The sequence below is a fragment of the Coffea arabica genome, chromosome 6e, assembly GCF_036785885.1.
Source record: "Coffea arabica cultivar ET-39 chromosome 6e, Coffea Arabica ET-39 HiFi, whole genome shotgun sequence".
Classification (NCBI taxonomy): domain Eukaryota; kingdom Viridiplantae; phylum Streptophyta; class Magnoliopsida; order Gentianales; family Rubiaceae; genus Coffea; species Coffea arabica.
Genome location: NC_092321.1, coordinates 15,032,017 through 15,047,500, shown reverse-complemented (window position 1 = coordinate 15,047,500; position 15,484 = coordinate 15,032,017).

The window sequence follows — 15,484 nt, the reverse complement described above, 5'->3', positions numbered from 1 at the left end:
ACCTCAAAAGAAAATCCTGGTGCTTCAAAACTTTTGAACAGTTTTCGACCACAACAATCTTTCCTGCGGAATTCTGCAACAGAGATGTATTCCAGTTCATCAAAATCAGTAAACCTGTTGCAATCGCCAATGGAAAATGTTACAGGTTCAAAAGATCAGGGCAATTCTGTCCCTGGACAGTACTCTTTGCTACAGAATCCAGCAAAACAGCTGTATGCGGGTTCTAACGTTGTAAACCCAATGCAAACGCCGGCAGAAAATCTTGGGTGTTCGCAACTTTTGAACAATTTTGCTCCTAAACAGGGGCAAAACGGTTCAGACAGTGCAAACCATTTTTCTTCCCCTAGCCTACTTTTGCCAAACAAGGTAACTGAAAATCTTTCGGCTCCCAACGTTCCAAAAGAGTTACAATCTGAACAACTTCTAAAAAGCCCAATTGAGAACCCCAAAGAAGATGACCCTCCAAGTCAAACAACATCACAAGCTATCGATGAAATTTTCCCAGCAAAAGATGACTATTCACTGGCATTTGTGTTCCAAGAAGGGATGAAGCACTGTACCAGGGATGTCAACGAAAGGCAACAAACCACCAGGAACCTCTCCAAGGAAGAAAATTTCACTGGTGGTCTACTGATGGTAGAACCATCCTCAGAAGCAACCAATCAAAGGGACAAGGGTTCCCTGAAGATCATAGACTTGTTGAAACAGAATCTGCCCAACTGTCCAAGTCAAAGGAGAAAAGAAGGTGACGGCCAACCCAAAAGAAAACTTCAAGTTGCAAGTCCAGGCACCCCTGGATACAAAGAAAATAATAAGGCAACAGCTAGTCTTCTTCTTGCCACCGCATTAGTCAGCAGGACCGATGAAAATTGCTCGGAGAGATCGCATACTCCCCTACCAAGTTCGGTTTCTCCACCAAGTGTAACTAGGTTAGTCCTAAAGAAATTAATATAATCAGAATCTTTGCTATATATAGGAATTATCTAGTGAACTAATGTTAATCAAATGATAATTGTAGGGGAACTGGAGGTCCTATAAGGTCGCGAGCGAGAACATTCCCGGTGAAGCTTTATGGGGAGACTTCTCATGGGAGCTCAAGCAACAGGCGCTTCAATTGGAACTTGTTTGCATCTCTTCTTTTAAATCGGTTTTACATTGAGAATCTGCAGTCTTGTTTGCCTAGAGAGTATTCTATTTATCAATCAATTCATTTTTTTCTTCATTTTTTGGTGACGGTTAAAAAATTGTAACCTTTCAGGAGGTATGGAGGCATATCTAGTGCCACCCCTCTTTATCATAGGGCTTCCTTTTTCTCCCCTCACATACGATTACATACAGACACACACTAAATAAACAGTTTCTCTCCCTTAATACATGTCAAAATGCCTATTTGCATTTAATTTTCATTGAATCTCATATAACAACTGATTTTCAGGCTCTCAAGAAGCGGTTCTGCACTTGGCTCCAATAGTAACTGGCAAACCATTCCATCAGGATACAATCCGGGGTCTGAAAGCCAAAAATGGCAAAATCTATCGGGGAGCAGTAATGTGGAAGGTACAACTTATTAATTTCTCATAGTTAACTAATTCTGCTAGGCCTTTTCTTTTTACTTGTATTAGACAACGTAGGTTAAATCTCAGTGGAAATTCTTTTGAAGGGAACATGGTAAACTCTAAGCTGATCGACGCACCTGCGACTTTTGATAGTGGGGAATGCCAGAAGACTAAGCAAGTTGATCATCACGCAATGGAAAACCAGGGAACCAAAATAGATACAAGTAATGCTGTAAGTCTGGAGTTAGGAGAGAAGGAATTCAAAACTATGGTCAACTGGCCGGAGCATCATTTGATGGGAACAGATCGATTTGGATTTGACGTTTGACAATGATATGCTTGGCAAAAATGGTCTTTGTTCCTTGTTTTTGTAACATGGTTCATGTTTTTATGGCCTACAATCCCCTTCTTCCCTTTCCTGCTTTTCGTTCCCCAGCTAAAGAACTCAGGTCATAAAGAAAAAGAATGTCATGATGTTAGTCTTTGATTGTCGACTATATAAAAAAGATATCAGGTGATCTTTATAATATGATTGCATGTAAAATTGTTGTTGGTGTGAATGTGGTGTTGTTGGCTTCCCAATATTCTTTGATTTTGTACAACACACGGGTAGGTGATCAACAGCTTAGCTCTCCCCTTCAGTGGCCGCTGGTGATCTTTATAATATGATTGCATGTAAAATTGTTGTTGGTGAGAATGTGGTGTTGTTGGCTTCCCAATATTCTTTGATTTTGTACAACACACGGGTAGGTGATCAACAGCTTAGCTCTCCCCTTCAGTGGCCACTGAAATAGTGGCAAACGGTCTGATGAAATCAACTCGGCAAAGCCAGATTAATAGTAGTACTGGCCAAAATCGGCAACCTGAACAGCTTCTGTCAGTACAGCCATCCCAGCAATCTCCAGAAAAAGTCTTTTACAAGCAAGTCCCATATCAAAACTCCACCTCATCTTTTTCTCCAGGCTGCAATATCATCCCCGGGTCTTCAGTTAACCCTTCCTTTTTCGATGAGGGCCAGAAAAGTGAGTATGGTATCAATGAAAGTTCTAACGAACCAAATCCCAGTGGAAATTCTTTTGGAGGGAATATGGTAACTCTAAGCTGATCAAAGCACCAGTGACTTTTGACTGTTGGGAATGCCAGCAGACTAAGCAAGTTGATCATCACGCAATGGAAAATCTGGGAACCAAAATAGATACATGTAACGCTGCAAATCTGGAGTTAGGAGAGAAGGAATTCGAAACTATGGTCAACTGGCCGGAGCATTGTTTGATGGGAACCGATCGATTTGGATTTGACGTTTGAAATGTATGCTTGTCAAAAATGGTCGTTGCTCTTTGTTTCCGCAACATGGTACGTGTTTTTATCGTCTACAATCCCCTTCTTCCCTTTCCCGCTTTTCCTTCCCCTCCCCCCAGCTAAAGAATTCAGATCACGAAGAAAAAGAAACTCATGACGTTAAAGTCTTTGATTATGGACTATATATCTTATAAAGATATCAGATTATCTTATAATTTGATTGTATGTAAAATTGTTTTTGACAAGTATGTGGTGTTTCTGGCTGCGGACATAGGTTTAGTGAGCTCATTTTAACTTGTGCTTCCCAGCTTCCTGCATCCACAACACCAGCCTCCTCTTCAAAGCACCAAATTAATTTCAAAAGCATAGCATCTATGTATTTTAAGAGTAACAGATTATGGGACGTAAGACCCATCATGCATCTATGTATTTGCATTGCAAAATTCAAATGCATCTATGTACAAAAAAGTTTATTTATAGATTTAGAAAGGCAGATGGTATTAGTATTCCAAGAAAAGTTTAGGGAATCTATCCTCCTTTTTAAAGCAAAAGAAAGGTTGGAGTGTCTAAGGTTTTCTTAGGATTAGATAGTAATCTTAAAAAAAATAAGAAACTAAAAAAAACATAGATAAATGTAAACATTTTCGAAGAACAAACAAAAAATCAGTAAAAAGAATTTTGGGAAAGGGCGTAAAATTTGGAAACGGAAAATCACACAAGTAAATGTCAGGTTTGGAAATACAAACAAAAAACCAGTAACACTAAGTGAACAAAAGGTTATAAACATCAAAATCATGCTTCACACATCCTATCTTGGAAGTACGTTCGCAAGAAAATGAAGTATTAGAACAAGCCGGTCTTGCAAATTGACCATAAATGTGCTCGTTAAATCTGAAAATTGAAATGTTGAGTTTTGGGAGGAACGCATATTTGCTTATTTTATATCAAAGAGATGAAATCAAAGTCCCTTCAACCAATTCTTTTCAATTTCTTTTTTTTTTTTTTTTTTGACAAAATCCTTGTCAAATGTTTTATGCTTGGTACGTAAATAACAAGTGGCTTAGTTTGGTTTTAATAGGTTGTAAATACTTGGCTGTAGTTAGAGCCAAATTTCTCCCTGGAGTAAGACCTATTTCCATCATAACTTGGAATCCTAGTAGTTCAATTTCGAAACAAAAATTTTGAGGGATCGCATTACAATATTCTTCAGAAACTGGCACGAATGTGCACTTGAAATATATTAAAGTTTCATCTATTTTCTATACCGCACATATGTCAGCATAATCACTTTTTCTGCTTCTAAGTAAAGTAATTAATTCTTTTCCAAATAAGCTAACTGTCATTATTTACATTTAATGCGATGCTATTGAATTTGTAGCAAACTATAGATACTGACAATTTACAAACACTCCTTGAAGTTATTAGCTTAAATCTTTTAGGAGTTTTTAGTTTAAGGGAGGAAGATAAACAACTTATTGCACAGTTTTCCCTGTTGCAAAATCTAAGGTATGATAGATTTTCTAATTTTTTATTTCAAGCATTAATACTTCAAAATTTGTGAGTGTTCAGTCTAAAATTTTTTGCAGGTTCGGTTACCTTCGATGGCCTATTAATTATTTTGGAATCATGATTGAATTAGTTTCTTATCATATCTTGGGAACTTTCTTTATAGAGGTATCTCCAATTTCATTTGATTCATTTCATTGTTTATCTTTTTTTACAGGTCCAATCTTTCTGCATATTTGCCTACGTCTGGTTTATCTCTGTAACACCCTAGAGGTATATCGGTAAGGAAATTTTGTAATTTAGAGGCAAAATATCTCATTTGTAATTGATTATTTTGAAAAAAAAATAATTGAAAGAAAAGGTTTTGGATCTAGATATTCCAACCCAGTGATGTAAAATTTGTGACGACATTCGAGTTTTACTATCTTCATTCCTCTGAAGAAAGTTTTGTTGATTCACAACTTCCCTCTTTTAAAGATTTTTGTTCTTTTTTCCTTTTAAATGTGAAAACTAAACTTTAGTTTGTTGTTTCTCCACCATAGATTGAGTACATAGGGCTAACGATATTCCAATGATTCTTATTGAGGTCTTTATGAGAAAACAGAAATTAATTAAATACCTTTTATTCAGTAACACGATTTAGCACTTTTCTTATGTACCATAAATTAGTTAACCAACATTTACCGTTCAGAAATGAAATAATAGTAACTAGTAAAGATAGATTCTATGTCAATACTATGAATAGTTCCAATTTCTTAAAACCATATATCCGATATTCCACTACGGTAAAGATATATGCTTTTATTTTGACATTTTGAACAATGTTGTCCAAATGAATTAGGGTCATGGCTTCAAGTTCAACTGCTAATGGGAGCCCTTTGGCTAATCAATCTGCTGCTGCTGCTGCTGCTGCTGAGAATTCAGTGAAGAGTATTGCCCCAGTAGTTGCATCAACTCAGGGAGAAAGTTCAAAACCATCATTGGTCAAGGGACCTACTTCAGCTTATATTGGAGTGAACAAGTTAGTGCCATATATATTATCTTTCATTCTAGCTGCTAATTACGAACAATAGCTATGGATTTATCCTAAATCCATAATTTTTTTTAACTTAAGACAAAAATTTAGGTAAAAAATGGATTTAGGATAAATTTTGATGGCATTATTGACACTTGAAATCCAAAATGTAGGGTCAGAGGCAAAGATCATGTGTATACCTCCTTTGCCTATGTCAAAACGAGAGGTCGCTCAGGTAAAGTTTGAGACTTGTGACTAATATGCAGTTACAAGAAGATTATGTTAGCTGGCATTGCCAAGAAATATATATCCTATATACTAACATTTTCACCCCTTTTTCCTGTCTGTCTTTTTGCAGTGTATTTGGGTGAGTGAAAGCAATTTATAGTCTCCAACTGCCAAGGGATTAATTGAACTTCATTTCTTGTTTTTCCTTTTCTTTTTGTTTAATAATGGGCCTGTTTTATCATTACTAGTTGCTCATACTGGCTAGAGTTTATCTTGAGCAGGTAGATATGCTGATGAAGAGGAGGCTGCAAGGGTTCATGACATTGTCACTCTAAAGTGCTCCGGAGCAAGAGCAAGATTGAATTTCCCGGTATATTTATATATGCAGCTCTTTCTCAATTGTTTCTGCATGTGTTTGTTTTGTGCAGATTTCGTGTGTCTGCTTTGCATCAGAATTCTTGGTTTGAAACTCTTGGAATTAGGTCTTTCCTTCAAATCTTGTGGTATATATTGTAGGCAAGTCATTACCAGGACATAATGAGAATGATGAGAGACATGGATGATGAGGAGGTGCTCGCTCATGTTAGAAGGTAAGTACACCTTCCAAAAAAAAGAAAAGAAAAAAGCTTACTTTTTTTTTGGTAATTAAAAAAAAAGCAGCTTACTTCTGCCATAAAGTTAAGCTTGATTTTATTAGTTTTTAGAGAAAATTACAGTTTTGGTACCAAATATTTTGAATATCGGCAGTTTTAGTTTTTAAAGTTTGGATGAAAACAAATTTAGTACCAAATGTTTCAATTGTTAATACATTTAGTCCAATTGTCCGGTTCTGGTAAATTGTTACCGGAATATGGTTGTGTGAGTAGCATGTACCAGCGGCTAAATTTAAATAAAATTTTTAAAATTTTTTGGTCGCCATAATATGTAATTAAAGGGTACTAATTAGTCATACTCTGAGTAATTAGTCTTAAAAATTAGTGCCCTTTAATTAGACTAATTACTCAGCATATGACTAATTAGTGCCCATTAATTATAAATTATGCCCACCAACATTTTTATCTTTCTTTCTTCTTTTTTTTTTCAAAATTCAGCCATTGGCACGTGCTACTCACATGACCAAATTCCGGCAATAATTTTTCAAAACCAATCAATTGGTCTAAATGTACTTAAAAATTGAAACATTTGGTGCTAAATTTGCTTTCATCCAAATTTTAGGAACTCAAATTGCCGATGCCCCAAACTTTTGTTGCTAAAACTACAATTTTCCGGTAACATTTCCAAGTTCCCTCTAAATGTTATCTATAAAACTTATTAGTCTTTTGAGTCTTTTATTTTAGAGTACACCTCTCATATTCAACAACAGCCTAGGATCAACTTCATGATAATGAGTATCATTCTTCTTAATTTGGTGATAGCTAACGATCAATTTCATCCATAACAACCCAAGCCTACAAAACCAAAAAGTTCATACTTCTGCCATTTTCTGCTCAAATTATATGTGCTTGCTTGGAAAAATGTTCACTGTTCAATTTATGAATCATGACATTGTGAATGTATTTTTCATTTACTTCCAGGTCTGGCAGCCGATTTGCAAGGGCAGACTCCAATTATCGTGGAGTCACTAGGTCCGTATTCATTCTTAAAATCTTCTCTCTCTTTATTCTCAATTTTTGTTAGAATTTTTTGCATATACGTCAATTAATCACTATATTAGTCTTGCTCTCGTTTTCTCTGGGATTCGTGTATAATCGATAGTTATTGAATAGCAGGTACTTTCAAACCGGCGGGTGGTTCTCTGGATACCATTCCTTGGTGCATCAGGATCGGATGCCGCTCTTCAGATACTCGCAGACTGTGATGCACCTCCTATCCGCACATCCGAATTCCCAAGCTCACAATGCGTTTGATTCCAGTGCACAACACGTGTTTTCGCATTCCAGCTCCAGCCCCTTCAAGCCCTACGTCAAAAACTGACTTAAGCTAGGGCTAAAAGCACTACACATGAGCTGATTCTGATATGATATTCAGATTGGTAAAGATGTAGTGCTTTCAGATTTGGAGTGGTTAACTCCAATGTTGACAGCTAAACTGTGTTTTTCTTTTTCATTTTTCTTTTTTGGGATTAGTACTTCTGAAGTTTATGCATGCTAGCTGTGTTCTAAGCTTTAGACGTTTATTTAGTAGCAAACAACATGCAAACTTCTATTTTTGCTATGGTTTAATTTTTCTGTTTTTCCTGAACTTATGAAGCTGCATAATTTGGTGCAAATATTTGTGTTTCCTTATGGGTAGTTCTACACGTACGTGCATTCCAGCCGCTGGAAACATCTCAAGGTTGGGATTTCTTCTAGACGATTAGTGCTTAAGATAGGCATAAAACTTCACTTCTTATACTTTTTTCTTTTTCTACACTAGTAATAATTCATGTACTTTGTACGTGATTATATTAACCCAAATATAACATCTCTTAGAATAAAATCCATGGTTAAGTTTATGATGAAATCAGGAAATTTTAACAAATGAAAAATTTTCTATCAACATTTTGAATTTTATTTGTGATAATATTTTGAAACTTCACTTATTATACTATTTTTTCTACACTAGTAATAATTCACGTACTTTGCACATGATTATATTAATCCAAATATAACATTTCTTAGAATAAAATCCATGGTTCAGTTTCTAATTTCATCAGCAAATTTTAACAAATGAAAAATTTTCTATCAACATTTTGAATGTTATTTGCGATAACATTTTGAAACTTCACTTATTATACTATTTTTTTCTGCACTAGTAATATTCATGTACTTTGCACATGATTATATTAATCCATATATAACATCTCTTAGAATATTTTGATGTGAGTTAAAACAAGGCAAGAGTGAATTTTGAGTTAAGAAAAATTTTAATTATTTGTTCATGAGTCTTTTTTTTTTCTCTTTTTTCCTTTCCACGTATATTTTATGTATTAAAATATTTTTCGCTGTACAATTTTTTTTTTTTTTTTGTTTGGTTGCCAACAAAGTGACTCCATAGTTAGTTGTTTTCCATTACGTACCTACTATTCGTCTTCTGCGACTGTTAGGCTCTGAGGAAGAAGCTGCAATGGGATATGACATTGAGACAACCAAAGAGAAAGGCTGGAATGCACGAACAAACTTCAGCCTAGCTCTGTATGATGTCGCCGGAATTCGTGCTGGAACCGCAATCCACCAATCACTGAAGAAGTTGCCAAGTACCTTCAGCCGGCAACAATGTGCAGGTCTTCGGGAGAAGATCAAGGCAACAGTTCGTCTGGACACCATTCCTTGGTGCATCAAGATCAGATACCGCTCTTCAGATACTCGCAGACTGTGATGCACTTCCTATCTGCACATCCGAATTCCCAAGCTCACAATGCGTTTAATTCCAGTGCACAACACGTTTTCGCATTCCAGCTCCTATCTGCTTTAAGCTTTAGACGTTTATTTAGTGGCAAACAATATGCAAACTTCTATTTTTGCTAACAATACGCAAACTTCTATTTTTGCTATGGTTTAACTTTTCTCTTGTTCCTGAACGTACGAAGCTGCATAATTTGGTGCAAATATTTATGTTTCCTTATGGGTATTTCTACACGTACATGCATTCAAGCTGCTGGAACCATCTCAAGGTTGGGATTTCTTCTAGACGACTAGTGCTTAAGATAGACATAAAACTTCACTTATTATATATTTTTTTCTACACTAATAATAATTCACATACTTTGCACGTGATTATATGAACTCAAATATAACATCTCTTAGTATAAAATCCATGGTTAAGTTTCCAATGAAATCAGGAAATTTTAACAAATGAAAAATTTTCTATCCACATTTTGAATGTTACTTGCGATAATATTTTGAAACTTCACTGATTATACAATTTTTTTCTGCTCCAGTAATAATTCACGTACTTTGCACGTGATTATATTCCCCCAAATATAACATCTCTTAGAATAAAATCCATTGCTCAATTTCTTATGAAATCAGCAAATTTTAACAAATGAAAAATTTTCTATCAACATTTTGAATGTTGTTTGCAATAACATTTTGAAACTTCACTTATTATACTATTTTTTCTGCACTTGTAATAATTCACGTATTTTGCACGTGATTAAATTAATCCAAATATAACATCTCTTAGAATAAAATCCATGGTTAAGTTTATGATGAAATCAACAAATTTTAACAAATGAAAAATTTTCAATCAACATTTTGAACGTTATTTTTGTTCTTGCGTAGACAAACGAAATATAATTTTACAATTATAATTCCTATATGAACCTCTACTGATGGTATGCTGATGGTAGAACCATCCTCAGAAGCAACCAATCAAAGGGACAAGGTTCCCTAAAGATCATAGACTTGTTGAAACAGAATCTGGCCAAGTGTCCATGTCAAAGGAGAAAAGATGGTGACGGCCAACCCAAAAGAGAACATCAAGTTGCAAGTCCAGGCACCCCTGGATACAAAGAAAATAATCCATCATATAATAAGGCAACACCTAGTCTTCTTGCGACCGCATTAACCAATGAATTAAACCAATGGTTTAATTTCTGATGAAATCAGCAAATGTTAACAAATGAACAATTTCTATCAACATTTTGAATGTTATTTTCTTGTTCTTTCTAAGACAAACGAAATGTCATTACACAATTAGAATGAATTAGTTATTTGAAAATAAAATATATGAAATGTGCTCGTGTCCAACTTCACATGAACATTTAATTATTCTAATTTATATCTTTCCAGTTGAACATTTCAATGCTTTTTTATGAATTTGAATTGAATAATCTAAGGTGCATTGTTGAATTTGGATTTTTTACATTTTTTTCTAAGTGTTGTTGAGATTTATAAAGAATGTAAATGATTTATACTGCTCAAATTATCTTATATTGACTATTTAGTTGTCCATTGAAATTCAATTGATAGCAATAGTTGGATTCTTTTATTTTTGTAGCTCTTCATATTGATAAAAGGTACATAATTATGCATTTGTCTTGTGATATATATTCACAACAAAATTCTACAATGAATATGGACTCTTTTTTTCTTATATATTTCTCTTTTGTTCTAAAAGCATCTATTTCTTTGATACTGGTATTTTTTATAATTTCAAAATTATGGCTAACGTAATTGGTCACACTATTTCTAATAAGAAATTGCTTTAGATAAGAAACTTTCACGCACATAAGAATTAGAGATGAGTGCAATGGTCACTAGATAGTTTTATTAGAGAGTTTTTTTATTTTAATTACTAACATTATTGAGATTTAATCATTTGGAATGTTTTATATTTGGAGTTATTACCCCAATTAAATGCCACAACTTTAACTGAAAGACAAGAGGGTACTATAAACACAACAAAAACTAAGATAAAATAGTTCTTACACTCTATAATGCCAAAACTCATCATATTTTTAACATACTTTTAACATAGTAATAGATAACAAATAGATAGATAGATAGACAGACGGACAGATGTTTTATTTACTTCTCTACATGGTGAAATAACATTTGAATTACATTTTGTGTGTCAAATTTACAATGTGTGCTTGACTTTGTACCGTCTATGTATTTGAGTTGGTTAAAATATACAAGACACATTTTAAAAAAGAATTCTTAGTAACAAACTCTAATTGAGCCCCCAAGTCCACAATAACATACAAATAGAGCTCAGGACTGGTATGGTTTTGCACCCAATTTACTGCACATTGTAGTTTCGACTATAGAATAATGTGAACGTTTAGTACTCAAATTTTTATTTTTTTGCCACAACGACTCAAATGATAATGGACGATAAATTCCTTCGCATAAATTACTGACCTAAGTAGTATGCTAATGCTAGATAATAGGAGATGGTGATGTTTCTCTAGCTAATGATCTAACTATATACCCAATTGCACAATTTCTGCCCAAGTATAACACGTTTCAATTAGCAATTAGATCTTGCAAACAAAGTTAAAGCCTTTTACTACTATTTAAGACCACGAATTGGGGGTTCGAGTGCAAAACATTATAACCCTAACTCTGACCACAATGGAAAGTGGTTACAGTTCTCGTTTATACTAAACTTAATGCTGTCACTCTAATAACTTACTCTTATTCTTACTGGGAACGAAACCAGGATTTGTAGAAAAGTGGCTGATAAGAGTTTATTTTACGTATTTTTAAGTGCATTTTATTAGTTAATTTTGAGTTGATTATTTAGTTTTATAAATAAAATAAAGAGGTTTTTGGTAAAATTATATATTTTTGGTAAAAGTGGATAATATTGCATTTCTATTGATTTTAATGGTAAAAACTTCATTTTTATGCAGGAATGATGATTCAATCACCAAAGGATGTCAAATGAGGTAAAAAATAGAGATTTGGTGATGAATTCAAGTGGCAACAAGAAGAATGAAGTGAAAAACGTTCAAGTGAGGAAATGCAATACAAGTCAGTTTTGACACTCTTCAGTATTTTGACCATATCTGGAGCTACACTTATCGGATTGAGGTGATCTTTATACCATTTTAAAGCTAAGAAAGAGACCTACAATTCGTATGAAGACATCGAAATCCATTTCTGCCATCTTCATGGGCAAAACGTTGGAATACAGAAGCTGCATTCTGTGGTCGGAAGTTAAAACAGAGGTTTGAACAGGTGACAGTATTTCGATCATATCTCAGGCTACAAAGCTCCGATTTGGATGATTCTTGAAGCATTGGAAAGCTAACTCAAAGGGCTACAACTTTTGTGTTTTGTACAAAAGCTAGTTTGGCCTTTATCAATGAGAAAATCGCAGTTGAAATAAGGCCAGCGTGAAAACGCGAGTAGATAAAACGCGAGTTTTTGACGCGTTTTGTGTAGGCGCGTTTTATAGGCGAAATTCTGCAATTTGACTCAGCCAATTCTCTTGTGTTCATACCACTTTCCAGCTATAAGATGCAAGGGAATTCGGTGCACATGCTTCAGAAGACAAAAGGGCAAGAAAGGTGGCTTATTTTCAAGTCAAAAACATTGGTTATTGACAATTATAACAAAGTTAGATTTGGGGAATCAAAAGTTGGAATTTGACTTGGAAAAATAAGCCTTTGAGTGTTTTTTATGCAGAGATATAGGGAGAGGTCTGGACATCCATTTGTGAGCTTAGCTTCTTACAGAAAAACATATTCTCTCTACCTAGGAATTGCAAGAAAAATTGGGATTTCATTGTGTAATCATCTAAGTTGAAGAACAAAGAAGATTTTTGAAGGCTTCACCATATCTTGGCTAAGGCTTTCTTTACTCCTCTTGTATTTTGTAATTCATGATGATTTACATTAATGAAGTTATGAGTGTTTTATCATTCATGAGTAGCTAATTTTCTTTATCTAGGGAGTAGATGAAACTTATGGCCAAATGATATGAATTGATTGTTATTCATTCTTGTTATATGTTGTATTAACTTGTCTACTTGTGTATGCTTGATTACTTGTTGTTGTTTGATCACCAATAACAGGTTTATAGTTGTTTTTATTCATTAAGAAATGGTAAAAATAATGGAATGACACAAGTAGAACTTGAGTTGTATATTCATGAGAATAGAAATACATTCAAGTGGATGAAATCTGCATTTCATGTGTGAATAAGAACAGATTTAGTATTTACCAAGAGATTAGGACAAACCAATCTGTTTTAACCCATTATTATCATGAGAATGTGATTTTGGTATTTCTGGAAATGAATCCTTGGTTAAACAAGAGCAGTAACAAGTGTTGAATTAATTCATTTTAGATCTTTTGTGTCATAAGTGGAATCTACATCCCTAGATCTTAATATTTAGTGAATTCTACTCCCCTTGAGATATTGCAATTTTCTAGTTAAGAACTCTTGTAGTTGAATTTAATTCTAAATTTTCTGCTTAATTTTATTGTGAGTCTAAATAATAGAGTAAATTAGTATCTAATAATTGTTTTAATTGCTCCTCGTGGGATCGACCCGATACACATCTCGTACTACAATTGCGACCTGTATACTTGCAGTCCAACGGGTGTAAATTCGGAATTAAACTTGCACTTAAAGTAAAAACCCGTCAGTGGCAAAGGTGAAATGTAAAACGATTGAATAAAGTCTAATAAAAATCATAATCGCTTATTAAAGAGTTTAGCATAAAGCAAAGCATGTAATTGATACAGTAACAAATTCTCAAAAGGTTAATCAATTATAGCATAATATTCAATATAAAATATTTACATCTAGCAAAATAGGTATTAACTTGCTTCATTATAATCCACGAAATCTAGGCATTCTAAATTGTCCATGCTGTTCGTCTGTAGAGTGAAAAAACATCAGTCTAATTTAGACCTGTGCAATTACTTTGTACTGTCATTCCATCCATATCATAATTTGTAATTTGGACTTGGGCCACTATTTCTGTATTACCATTTTATGCATTTCACGAAGTTTGTGGGGGAATTTTATCCAAAAAAAAAAAAAGTCCTTTTTGTTGTGGGCACCAGGGAACTAAAACCAAAGAAATTTCTTCACTCTGAATACTAATTACATCAAAAGAATTTTACAATTCTTTTTTGGGATGGGGGGAGCGGCCCCTCCCTGCCCCCTGTAGTTCTGTAGGAGGTTAATTTCTAGGGAAAATCGTTCAAAACATTCCTCATATTTTTAAAATAACTTTTTTCGTCCCTCACTTTTAAAAGTGTAATTTTACGTCTCTTACAAATTCATATTGATCAAATTTGGTCCCTACCTAGGTTTCTGACTAGAGTTTAGTTGGAATCCATTACGTGTCTTGCACGTGATTATTTTTAAGGGGCAAAATTGTCAAATTAAATTTTACATAATCGGATCCATAGTCCCTCATATTTTGCAAAATGAATTTTTTCGTCCCTCACATTTCACAAAATGAATTTTTTTTATCCCTCATTGACTATGTGTATGAATAGTTTTTTTTTAATCCACATATATATCTATTTGATTTCATCTGAATAATACGAATAGCATGTAATATATCTCTATTTGATTTCACCTAAACAAGTTAATTGTAATTGTACACATGCTATTCAATAGATATATACTTGGGTTTAACACTAACAATTTTATTTTAAAGTCATGAATATATTTATTTGATTTTACCATGTGAATTTGTTCAATATTTATAGCCTTTTCTCTTTTAGTAATAATTCATTTATTTAGTTGTATAATAAGGTTATCTAATTAATGGGTCCTAAATCGAATTCTGTAGTCATGCTAACGAATTGCAGTTTAAATTTGAAGTTTCTACTCACCACCTTTAAGACCAACAATTGAATTACTTATCTTGTGATTGTCTTAAAATTTAAAAGTGCCAATTACTTTTTTTTTGTCATACTTTTTCTTTGATTTTTTTAATCCAAATTTAATTCGATATAAACACTCGACAATGTCCAAATTATTTGATTTCATCTAAATAGGCTAATTGTAGTTGTACGCATGCTATTTGTATTGTTGAAGTGAAATTAAATAGATACATATATGGATTTTTAAAAAAACTATTCATACACATGATTAATGAGGGATGAAAAAAATTTATTTTATAAAATGTGAGGAATGAAACAATTCATTTTGTGAAATGTGAGGAACAAAAAAAATCATTTTATGAAATGTGAGGGACAAAAAAATTCATTTTGTGAAATATGAGGGACTATGGATTGAATTGTGTAAAATTAATTTGACAATTTTGCCCTTAGAAAATGATCACGTGTAAGACACGTGATGCATTCCGAGTAAAAACTATTCAGAAACTTAAGTAAGGATCAAATTTGACCAATATGAATTTGTAAGGGACATAAAATTACACTTTTAAAAGTGAGGAACGAAAAAAGTCATTTTATAAAATG